General features: G+C 38.9%; 1 pseudogene across 1 annotated transcript; it reads right to left on the reverse strand.

The window, feature by feature from the left end:
* LOC106505679 lies at nucleotides 5,380-11,025 on the reverse strand (annotated as a pseudogene). Its single transcript, XR_001300310.2, has one exon. The product of XR_001300310.2 is annotated as an HIG1 domain family member 1A, mitochondrial pseudogene (transcript).

The following is a 12,976-nucleotide window of genomic DNA, read 5'->3' on the forward strand; positions in this document are numbered from 1 at the left end:
CATGTGTCAGATTTTAACATCTGCAAGCATGTGTGGAGATCAAGGGGCTGAGAAAAAAAAATAAAAAGGATTAAAATATACAAACCCCAAATTTTCCCAACTGCCTCTTGATTTCCAACATATTTGTTGGAAAAAACAGACCTTCTTATTCACAGACAAATTTAAGATTTTTTCTGATAGCTTTAATGACTTTTTACTTTGAGCATCTTATAACGAATCTTATAAATAGGAGTTTCCATTGAGGCTCATGGCTTAGAGTATGATGTAGTCTCCATGAGGATGCAGGTTTGATTCCTGGTCTTACTCAGTGTGTTAAGGATCTGGCATTGCCACACACCATAGGTCAAAGATGTAACTTGGATCCAGTGTTGGTGTTGCAGTGGCTGTGCCATAGGCCAGCAACTGCAGCTCCAATTCTACCCCTAGTCCAGGAACTTCCATATGTCGCAGGTAGCCTCAAAAAGGAAAAAAAAAAAAGAAGAATCTTACAGAGTTCTCTTGTTGCACAGTGGGTTAAGTTTCTGGCATTGTCATTGCAAAAGCCTGGGTCACTGCCATGGCACAGGTTCAGTCCCTGGCCCGGGAACTTCCACATGCCACAGGCACAGCCAAAAAAGAAAAAAAAAAAAAAAAAAGAATCTTGTACATTATTTAAAAATACGTACATGTGCATAAATTTTATTTCTTCTCAAAATGTCAAAGCAGAAATTTAATGTAAATATAGTACATAAATAAAGTGACGAAACAATAATCTGACAGAAGTAATGTGAAGGAACAAAAATAATCTTGTAGTCCCTATTTTAAAATTTTTTATTGAGATTATGACCTATTTATAGTATAATTTCCTTCATTTTGACATAGACACCACAAAATTTTCATAGACAATTATTTTTTAAATTTTTTTCATTTTTTTAAAGTTTTACTAAAGTATAGTTGATTTACAAGGTCGTGATCATTTTTACTCTACAACACAGTGATTCTGTTACACATATACACACATCCATGCTCTTTCAGATTCTCCTCCCACATAGATTATCAGAGAATATTGGGTAGAGTTCTCTGTGATACACAGCAGGTCCCCACTGGCCAATCATTCCATATACCTCAGTATGCATATGCCAATGCCCAAGCGCCCAGTCCATCCCTCCCCCTGCCTACCTATGACAATTATATGATAATCATATTAATGCCTTAAGCACTCAAGGAACATCAGGTGACAAAGTCACATTTCCTTGCCACTACAGAAACATTTTAATATGTAAATACATTTATATTGTTTAAGTGAACTGAAAATAAGTCATAATGAAACAAACATAAAAATACAAATAATTTGAGTATAAAATAAACCATAAAAATAATTAGCATTTTAGGCAATTTATCTTTTGACTTCTTTCTCTCATGTAGTTTGGCACTGGCTCCCTCCCTATCCCTGCCTGGAAAAGAAACATACCTAGGACTTTGATCATTTAATTTTTTCCCCCTTCACAGTGCCTGACACACAGTTGGTACTCAGGAGGTATGTCAGGCTTCTCAAGAGACTTCCAACTTCTACTAATAACTACCATACCATAATCCAGATTCTAGGATTATACAGGTACATTGCAGCTTATCTGCCTATGTCAGGGCAACTGTACAATTTTTAACCTATCCATCACCAATGACAACTAAAAAAAACAAATAATAATAATTTTGGACACCAAAGCAGGTACTTCATGACATAAAGCAAAGTAGTAAATAATTAGTAAATAATTTGGTAATTTAACCTACAAAAACATCGACTAATTTGAAAAATACATTGGTTAAACATTTAAACAGTTTCTACCCTCCCACTTTCAGGAATTGACTAGTCCTCATTAAGAAACAACCATATATAGGAGTTCCCATTGTGGCTCAGTGGTAATGAACTTGACTAGTATCCATGAGAATGCAGGTTCAATCCCTGATCCCTGCCCTTGCTCAGGGGGTTAAGAATCTGGCACTGCCTAGAGCTGTGGTGTAGGTCGCAGACATGGCTCAGATCCTGTGTTGCTGTGGCAGAGGCTGGCAGCTGTAGCTCCAATTCAACCCCTAGCCTGGGAACTTCCATATGCCATGGGTGTGGCCCTAAAAAGACAAAAGAAAGAGAGAGAGAGAGAGAGAGAGGAAGGGAAGGAGGAAGGAAAGAAGGAAGGGAGGGAGGGAGGAAGGAAAAAACACCCATATATAGAAATAGATTTTTTTCATAACTTGATGTCAAAATTTAACTCCACAAATGTAAATTGGTACAACCACTATGGAAAACAGCATGAAGATACCTCAGAAAACTCAATACAGAACTACCACATGATCCAACAATCCCACTCTTGGGCATATATCCAGATAAAACTTACACTGAAAAAGATACATGCACCCACATGTCCATTGCAGCACTATGCACAATAGCCAAGACATGGAAACAAACTAAATGTCCCTTGACAGATGAATGGATAAAGAAGATGTGGTACATATATACAACAGAATACTACTCACAGAAGAAAGGGTGGGGGAAAAAACTGTAACTGCAATGTATACATCTAAGGATGACCTGACCCCCTTGCTGTACAGTGGGAAAATAATAAAAAAAAAAAAAAAAAAAAACTACTCAGCTGTAAAAAAGAATATAATGCCATTTGCAGCAACATGGATGGAACTAGAGACTCTCATACTAAGAAAGTCAGAAAGAGAAAAACAAATACCATATGATATCACTTATATCTGGAATCTAATATATGGCACAAATTAACCTGTCCACAGAAAAGAAACTCATGGACTTGGAGAAGAGACTTGTGGCTGCCAAGAGGGACGGGGAGGGAGTGGGATGGACTGGGAGTCTGGGGTTAATAGATGCAAACTATTGCATGTGGAGTGGATAAGCAATGAGATCCTGCTGTATATAACAGAGGGAACTATATCTAGTCACTTATGATGGAACGTGATAGAGAGTAAGTGAGAAAAAGAATGTGTATATATACGTGTGTGTGTGTGTGAGACTGGGACACTGTGCTGTACAGTAGAAATTGACAGAACACTGTAAACCAACTATAATGGAAAAAATAAAAATCATTTAAGAATGTTAAAGAAAATTTAACTCTACAAAATATTACAGAGATGGAAATCTGCTTATTATAAATTGTTAATTGCAGTGGGGGGACTTGTAACAAAACAATATATACACATTTATTTATAGGTATGTTTGCATCTTTCTACAGCGCACATACATATTGATTATTACTGAAAGTTATCAAAGAAATTTTAACTTTCTGATTCATATTTATCTGGCCTTTCTGCCATTTGGTATGCAAATCTGCTATTTTCTCATCAAAAGAACAATAAAAGCGTTTTTTAAAAACTTTACTCCATTAACCAAGGAATATGAGGACTATCTAGGATTTGAACAAACCATCTTTCCCAACCATCTTTGTTATTATATGTAGTCAAATAAGAAGGAAAATAAACTAAATGGGCTTATGGGTCTTGACCTGCATGACTTTCCCTTAGTGCTTTGAGAGAAGTGGGAGAGGGAGTAAAGGCAAGCACCTAAAAATTATTCTTTTTTTTTTTTTTTTTTCGGTCTTTTTTTTGCTATTTCTTGGGCCGCTCCCGCGGCATATGGAGGTTCCCAGGCTAGGGGCTGAATTGGAGCTGCAGCCACCGGCCTACACCAGAGCCACAGCAACACAGGATCCAAGCCGCGTCTGTAACCTACACCACAGCTCACGACAACGCCGGATCGTTAACCCACTGAGCAAGGGCAGGGACTGAACCCGCAACCTCATGGTTCCTAGTCGGATTCATTAACCACTGCGCCACGACGGGAACTCCCTAAAAATTATTCTTAAAGTTACTCTTTAAAACTAGAATCTTTCAAGTGATCCACAATCTTTCAAGAGATTTATAATCTCATTGGTAAAACAAAACTTAATTAAGATAACCAATTGAAAAATAGGGAAAGAATTTGAAAAACATTACTCCAAAGATATACAACTGGCTGATAAACACATGAAAAGATGCTCAACATCAGGGAGTTCGCAGAGTTCCCCGTCGTGGCTCAGTGGAAATGAATCTGACTAGTATCCATGAGGACACAGGTTTGACCCCTGGCTTCACTCAGTGAGCTAAGGATCTGGCATTGCAGTGAGCTGTGGTGTAGACTGCAAACGAGGCTTGGCTCTGACGTGGCTGTGGCGTAGGCCATAGCTTTTGATTTGACTCCTAGCCTGGGAACCTCTGTAAGCCATGGGTGCAGCTGTAAAAAGACAAAAAAAAAAAAAAAAAAAAGAAAGAAAGAAAGAAAGAAAGATGCTCAACATTATTGATCATTAGGGAAATGCAAATTAAAGCCAAAGTGAGTGAGACACAACTTCACACACCCTAGGATGACTAAAATCAGTAACAAGTGCTGAAGAGAATGCAGACATTGGAACCTTCATACATTGCTGGTAAGGCCCTGGCAAGCAGTTCCTCAAAATGTTTACCATAAGAATTACCACAAGACTCATTTCCAGGCAGGGACAGGTCCACACAAAAACTTACATAAAAATTTCATAGCAGCACTGTTCATAATAGCCAAAAAGTGGTGGAATCAATTAAAATCCATCAAATAAACAAGGTAGTTCTTTGTGGCTCAAGGGGATCGGCAGCCATCTCTACAGAGTCAGGACAAAGGTTCAATCCCTGGCCCAGCACAGTGGATTAAAGGATTCAGTGTTCCCACAGGTGCAGCATAGGTTGCAACTGCAGCTTGGATCTGATCCCTGGCCTGGGAACTCCATATGCCATGGGGTGGCCAAAAAAGAAAAAGAAACAAACAAACAAACAAAATGTGACACATCCATACAATGGAATGTCATTTGGCAATAAGAAAAAGAACACATGCATGCTACAGGATGAAAAAACTTTGAAAACACACTATGTAAAAGAAACCAGTCACCAAAGACCAAATACCATAGAAGTTCATTTATATGAAATGTCCAGAATAGGCAAATCCAGAAATAGAAAGCAGCTTGGTGGTAGCCTAGGGCAGGGTGCAGAAATGGGGAATGGTTGCTAACTAGGCACAGAGTTTCTTTTGAGAGTGGTGAAATATTCTGGAATAAGATTGTGGTGTTGTACTAAAAACTGAAATGTATACTTTAAATTGATAAATTTAAAAGTATGTGAGAGGAGTTCCCATCGTGGCGCAGTGGTTAACGAATCCAACTAGGAACCATGAGGTTGCGGGTTCGGTCCCTGCCTTTGCTCAGTGGGTTAACGATCCGGCGTTGTCGTGAGCTGTGGTGTAAGTTGCAGACGCGGCTCGGATCCCACGTTGCTGTGGCTCTGGCGTAGGCTTGACAGCTACAGCTCCGATTAGACCCCTAGCCCGGAAACCTCCATATGCCGCGGGAACGGCCCAAGAAATGGCAAAAAGACAAAAAAATAAATAAAAAATAAATAAAAGTACGTGAAATGCAGCTGCATAAAATTAATAAAACAAGATGTTAACAATGGGGAAATTAGATCCATGATATAATCTATGCATTATCTTTGCTTAACTTTTCCATAAATCTAAAACTTCTAAAATAAAAGACACAGACATATAAATCAGTAAACAAAATCACATAATAAACATCTAAAGTTAAGGTAGGCTAAAGCAACACTGCAACACTTTAGAAAAATTAACAGTGCCTCAGACAAAGAAGTGTTGAATAAATATTAGAGGTGAAAAATAAGGTTAGGTCCTGTTCACAGGGTTACACAATAGCACACCAAGAAGGCCGGCAGCTGTAGCTCCAATTAGACCCCTAGCCTGGGAACCTCCATGTGCCGAAGGTATAGCCCTAAAAAAGAAAAAAAAAAAAAAAAAAAAAGATTTACCTCATTATCCCAAATCACATGATCTAAGAAGAGTTAGACTTTGTCTTCTTTTAGTAAAAAGTATCAAGCATGGAAAAGTTCAGCAATTTGTTTTGTTATCCCAAAATGAAGAAGAAAAACAGGTCTCCCAACTGTTCTATCACTGATCCAAACTTTGTGCCTCACAGACAATGAGACTGAATCTTGAGACTGGTTGTGAAATAATGCAAAGAATGCAAAAGAAGTCCTCAGGTTCACACTCCTAAAAACGATCGCAGATCTACCTTCTGCTTCATCCTGCAGTTTTCCTAAGGGTCTAAGGGACTATACTCGCTGGTCTTTACTTCTGGTCACAGACATGTCTTAAATGAGATAGTGAGGAGTATATAGGTTAGGTCTCAATGGACTAAATAAAGTATGGCTCTTTTTTCATTGTCACAATATTTTAGAGATGGACTAGATCTGAACAGCCAATTATTAATGAATAAAGAAACTAAAATCCTAAAATGATTAAGGGGCTTGCCTAATATCTCAGAGCTGGTAAGTGGCAGAGTCATAGCTGAATCCAGCCTTCCATTTTATACACCTAAAACTCTGCTCAAAGAAGCTGGCTACCACCTTATCTAAAGTGATAATTATACTCTGGGGGGAAACAAAGTGGCTCATATTATCCACAGTCTCATACCCATCTGTTCTCAGAACATTAATATTTTAATCAGTTTATAATCAGAATTTTTTTCATGTATTCACTTAATTAACACTATATTTACCATATTCTCACCATGGAATGTAAATTCAGGTTAGACAAAAGAATTTCACAAATGCAACAAGGCATTCTGTAGTATACCAAAGTTTGTGTATAATGTCTGACCAAACCAGCCTGCTCATAAATCAATCACTTCCATTATAGGAAATTTATTTACTTTAACATTTATGATTCTTACAGAGAAAATAAACTTACTGGACATGTTTTAAAAGTATTTTTCATTTACATTTGCATTAGCACTTAAAATACTTCTATTTCAAGATGACAGTTAAATATTATTCTAACATAACAGCAGCAAAATATAACTACAATTACAAAAGAGCTAAATGGGGATCTGTAATTAAATTATTATGTTTACAAGTATGACTCCGAAATAAATAATACTTCTAAGATGTTCTGTTACCAGCTTTTTATGCTTGGTTTAAAAACATACTATCAATTGTGTGGAAGGCTTATAATGTTATATTCCGTGCACTGTTCTGAAAGGGTTCCTCAAGAGCGCACCAGCCCTTAAAACTGAACACTCAGTCCACAGGGCAGTCAGAAAAGAGTTAAATTAACTGGGATAAATAGGATTTCTACACTACATCAAAAGCATGTAATATTCTGCAGCAACTGGGAGTATTTCAGGATTGGCATACTGTTTTCTTTAGAACTAATTTCAACAGAAAAGTTTAGGAAGGTGGACATTTTACCACTACCAAATGCATTTAAAGGTAACATGTTTCTTTTGTGCTAATGTGACTCCCCTGAATAACCCAGCTACTAAACTGGTCACCAGTAACTTGGTCACCAGGCAAATCAGGCCAAGAAAGGAAGCCAGTATTCAAATTACCATGTTAATGTCTGACGCACTTAAACAATTTATTTTCAACATAAACATATAACCTCAATATGAGATGTCTAACTAAAGTGAGCACCACCAACAAGACCAAAACAGCATCTCTTCTTCAGAGGTTCAGGTTTTGCCCAGAATTTCCAATACAAGGAATAGCCCATACTAAGAGTCATTGCTCCCACAACAAAGCCTTGAGCTGCCTGCCACATGCATGTGGATCAGATGAACAGACATTTCAGTATTTCCCCTGCTCTTCAATTTATATAATCCACATGCAATGACTGCAGCAAAACCTGCCATTCCAATGGGGACAAATGGTGCGTCTCTAGCTTTTCAGATAAGTTTAGACCCCAATCTCTATCATATGAAGAAAGAGAAACTTCTGTGTCAGTTGACATAGTGACTGAAGAATCTTCCAACTACAACAAAACCTCTGGAGTACAAAACTGCTTTTGGTCCCATGCCTGTACTCGCCATCCAGCCGGCTTCTCCCCATGTATAATCAGAATTATAACTATCAACGAGGTAACAGTCAGTACCTTTTTTTTTTTTTCTAGCAGTAAAATCCCCTTGGTAAACTGAATTAATACCAAAAGGTTTCTTTTTTTTTTTAATTTTTTTTATTTGTAGCATTTAGTAAGTCTTATTTTTTCTACAGTCTACTGTCTTTGAACTTGAGTTGGAACATAGGTTTTCTCTGGTTCTTTTTTTTTTTTTTTTTTTTTGCATTTTTAGCTATTTCTTGGGCCGCTCCCGCGGCATATGGAGGTTCCCAGGCTAAGGGTCGAATCGGAGCTGTAGCCACCGGCCTACACCAGAGCCACAGCAACGCGGGATCCGAGCCGCGTCTGCAACCTACACCACAGCTCACGGCAACGCCGGATCGTTAACCCACTGAGCAAGGGCAGGGACCGAACCCGCAACCTCATGGTTCCTAGTCGGATTCGTTAACCACTGCGCCACGACGGGAACTCCCAAAAGGTTTCTTAGTAAATGAATAATCAAGGCAAAAAGAGATAAAAGGCTTTAAAGAATATATGCAGCAAGTTCCTTTCATGGCAAACTGTCTTACTTCACCTGAGACATTCATTCACTCATTCATTCATCAAACACTGAAACGTCTACTGGGTATCAGGCACCACATTAAGCCCAAGGAATACAACAGGACAGATAAGGGAGTCTTTGGTTTAGGTAGACAAACAACAGAATTGCAGCATGGGCCATGATGGGACACCCAGGGTGCTATGGAAGCCCAGAGGAGCAACATCTACTCTAATCTGGAAAATCAAGAGAGTCAGACCAGCTTCTTACTCTCTCAAGTAGGCAGGCTGCTCATCATTCTTGAAATATACCATCTTGAATACTAGTCTCTTACTGACACAAAAATCTCCAAAACCTATGTCTAAGGCAAAAGGAAAACAGCATTACAATATTAGTCTATATGTGTAGAATTACTTCATATTCATACATCTATATGTGTACATACTTTCAAAGAGACACATGGAAGGATATTTACAAAATCTTTAATGGTAGGAGTTCCCTACCATTAGTTGGCTCAATGGTAACAAACTCGACAAGTATCCATGAGGATGTGGGTTTGATCCCTGGCCTTGTTCAGTGCATTGGGGATCCAGCATTACCATAAGCTGTGGTATAGATCAAAGCCGTGGCTTGGATCCCGTATTGCTGTGACTGTGGTGTAGGTGGGGAGCTACAGCTCCAATTTAACCCCTAGCCTGGGAACTTTGATGTGCTGTGCATGCAGCCCCAAAAAGACAAACAAACAAACAAACAAACAAACAAACAAACAAAACTTTAATGGTAATCATCCCTGTGAGATGGAATTTCAAATTGTTTCAACTTCTTTAAACTCTTCTGCTTTAATTTTTAAGAATCCTCCCATTTCCTTTGTTTCAACTCTACCTCTCAAAATCCATCCTTCATATCTTAAAATGACCTTACTCTAAGCTCAAAGGTTAAACACGTGGGTTAGGGTAGGCTTATAAATGCAGAAAACGTACAACCTAAGAGTAATCTGGGGCATTCCCATCATGGATCAGCAGATTAAGAATCAGACTAGTATTCGTGACGATGCAGGTTCAACCCCTGGTCTTGCTCAGTGGGTTAAAGGTCCGGCGTTGCTACAAGCTGCAGTGTAGGTCGCACTGTGATTCAGATACTGCATTGCTGTGGCTGTGGTGTAGGCCAGCAGCTGTAACTCCAATTCGACCCCTAGCCTGAGTGTGGGAAAGAAGAAAAGGGGAGGGGAGGGAAGAAATTAAGGAGACAATTCCATTTACAATCACATCAAAATGAATAAAATACCTAGGAATAAAGAGGCAGAAGACCTATATTCAGAAAATAATAAAACGCTGATGAAAGAAACTGAAAACAACACAAACAGATGGAAAGATATACCATGTTCATGGATTGGACTAAGGCATAATATGCATAATGACTTGCATAATCATGAAGTGATTATCACAATAAGTTTAGTGAAAATTCATCATCTCACATAGGTACAAAATTAAAGAACTAGAAGAAAATAATTTTTCTCTTGTGACGAGAACTCAGGATTTACTCTCTTAACAACATTCGTATATAATATAGAGCAGTGTTACAACTGATGTCAACATTGGGGACAGTCTTATGGAACTGAGCCTTTTAACTTAAGGATCTGACGCTAACATCAGGTAGATAATGTCTGAACTGAATTTAATTGCTGGATACTCAGTGTCACAGAATTGGACAACTGGTTGTGGTGTGGGAAAACCCACACAGAAGTAGTTAATTCCTATTCTGTATTTGTAAAACTTTAAGACACAGATGGATTTGCTGATATTATCTCCGAACTTACCTCGCTACACACACATAAATGGAAAACCTCCAAACTTAAGCAATATCAGAATAGTTGCTAATAAAAATAATTAGCACTACTTTTATGCCATCTCTGTGCTTTGTACCAAGTATTAAATTTAGGAGAATGTACTTCCAGTGTACACAATTCTGAAAGTGAGACACTGTCCCCAAGGGTAGATGAGAAAATTAAATCTCAATGTTAAATTTTCCACTGCACACAGCAAGAGCTGGCAGAGCTGAGGACTAAACCTAGTTTTAATACACAAAACCCCGCGTTCTTCTACACTACAGAGGCCTTTACCTTTTATTATGTGGGATAAAATTATGAACTAAAAAGCCTTGAGGAGTTCCCGTCGTGGCGCAGGGATCGAACCCGCTCCCTCATGGATCCTAGTCGGATTCGTTAACTGCTGAGCCATGAAGGGAACTCCTTCACACACTTTTTTTAAAGCTACCTTTAAAGCTGTACTCTCTTGGCAAACACTTCATTTTTTTTTCTTTCCCACAGTTATTAACAAACTAAGTCAATAAGACTTTTCATTACTTTCTCATCATTACCAATATTAGCACTAAGGAAACTACTTTAGATTATAAAATTTTAGAGCTGGGAGGGGAGTTGCCATTGTGACTCAGTGGTAACAAACCCAACTAGTACGCATGAGGACACGGGTTCGATCCCTGGCCTTGCTCAGCGAGGATCCGGCATAGCCGTGAGCTATGGTGTAGGTCACAGATGCAGCTCAGATCTGGCGTTGCTGTGGCTATGATGTAGGCTGGCAGCTACAGCTCCAATTTGACCCCGAGCCTGGGAACTTCCATACTCTGCAGGTACGGCTGTAGAGAGAGAGAGAGAGAGTGAGAGAAAGAGAGCAAGAAAGGAAGGAAAAGGGAGGGAGGGAGGACTGATCAATCTCAGGCTCCACTGAAAACCTGCAGATTTCTAAATCTCTGTCAATGGATCCCAGGAATTGTGATTTTAACAAGCTTCCTGGGTGTGAGATGGGTCTTACACTAAAATTCATAAAGCACTATTTAGAAGACTTCTGGGAATTACTTCCTTTCCATTTACATTTGGAGTGGATAAGTCATGAGGTCCTGCTGTACAGCACAGGGAACTATATCCAATCACTTGTGATAGAACATGATAGAAGATAACATGAGAAAAAGAATGTATATATATACACACACATACCTGGATCACTGTGCTGTACAGCAAATCTGACAGAACAGTGTATACCAACTAAAATAACTTAAAAAAAGAACAAGAAAAAAGAAAATGACAGGGTCTTTCCTGCAGAAAAATATCCTGCCCTCCAGCTCCTATTGTGAATGCAGTTAGTTGCACAGCTTAGAGCTGAGGCAGCCATTATACAACACGGGGAAACAGAAAAGGCAATATACTGAGGATAATAGAATTAAGGTCTGAAAAATTGTGGGTCCTAAGTATTACCTAGCTAATGAATTAGGGGTGAGCCACCTATCTTCTTGCTTCTGTTTATATGAAACAATTTAAACTCTTTACTGGTTAAGTCACTGTTAGGTATTCTGCCACTTTTACAATTGAATGTATTCTAAGCGATACACTTCATGTCTCTCCATAGAAACTAACACAGCTTAAATTCTGATGGAAATAAAGCAACAGATTTGGAGCCAAGACTTGTTGGTCTTGGACCAGTCCTGGTTGGCTTAATGCTATGTAGGCATATGGGAAATCCAAAGAAATAAAATTATGGTAAATACATGACATGGAACACTAAGCATCTGTTTAAAAAAAATGACAGAAATTTTTAAGTAGTGATATATTTTATGAGGAAAAAGGCTCTGCACACAAAAATGGAACTGTTTGAACAGTAGTTTGATCTCATATATACATACCACTTACAGATCTAAGAATCTTAACAGTAAGAAAATAAGTAAACAAATAACTTAAAAAACTTAACATATGTGAAACTCTCTCTTCACAATCAAGGTTGGTCTGATAATTGCTTACGTGTTTTCTTTTTTTTTTAACCTATTTTCCTTTTTTTTTTTTTTTTTTTTTGTCTTTTTGCCATTTCTTGGGCTGCTCCTGCGGCATATGGAAGTACCCAGGCTAGGGGTCTAATTGGAGCCGTAGCAGCAAGCCTACACCAGGGCCACAGCAACTCAGGATCTGAGCTGCGTCTGCAACCTACACCACAGCTCATAGCAATGCCGGATCGTTAACCCACTGAGCAAGGCCAGGGATCGAACCTGCAACCTCATGGTTCCTAGTCGGATTCGTTAACCACTGCGCCACGACAGGAACTCCTGCTTACGTGTTTTCTATATTCTCCCTAATATTTGAGCACTGTCCTGTCAGAGAGCAAAGCTCAGCTCACAACAGCCCTCTTTGGATTTACATGCACCCACACAGCATTAAGACCAGCAGCAGTCTGAGACCACTAACAATTTTGGCCCCAACCACTGTATCTTCAGCACATAAAACAGAGCTAAACATATATAAAAATACTTTTTTTTTTTTTTTTTTTTTTTTGGTCTTTTTAGGGCTGTACCCACAGCAAATGGAAATTCCCAGGTGAGAGGCTGAATAGAAGCTGCAGCTGCTGGCCTACACCACAACCACAGCAACGCCAGATACAAGCCACATCTGCAACTTATGCCACAGCTTGCGGCAATGT

This window comes from Sus scrofa, chromosome 13, assembly GCF_000003025.6.
Source record: "Sus scrofa isolate TJ Tabasco breed Duroc chromosome 13, Sscrofa11.1, whole genome shotgun sequence".
NCBI lineage: Eukaryota > Metazoa > Chordata > Mammalia > Artiodactyla > Suidae > Sus > Sus scrofa.